Raw genomic sequence first — 332 nt, 5'->3', positions numbered from 1 at the left:
GAGCGGCTCAGTCGAGCCGAACACATATGCATCATTGGCCAGCCGACAGCCTGCTTTTGACAACTGGGCGGAGCCAGCAGTGATCTTACGGCTGGCTCCGGCCACTTGCAAAGAGATCAGCGTCCCTGGTTACCTGCTAACCAGGGACACTGATCTCCAAACAGCTAATTTTCCCTGGCGCCCCGGGTGTCTCCTGCTCCCGGCCACCAAGGAGAGAAACACTGCTGTGTCTTTTTTTTTCTTTATTCTGACACGAGCGATGTCAGAATAGAAAGAAAAAAAAAATTCCCATTGAAATGCATTGGTACATTACTATTGGCTATTTCAATTTG

This window comes from Nanorana parkeri, unplaced genomic scaffold (assembly GCF_000935625.1).
Source record: "Nanorana parkeri isolate BGI_ZX_2015 unplaced genomic scaffold, ASM93562v1 scaffold142, whole genome shotgun sequence".
Classification (NCBI taxonomy): Eukaryota; Metazoa; Chordata; class Amphibia; order Anura; family Dicroglossidae; genus Nanorana; species Nanorana parkeri.
The sequence above is the reverse complement of the archived record's forward strand: the minus strand, read 5'-3'. Positions refer to the sequence as shown.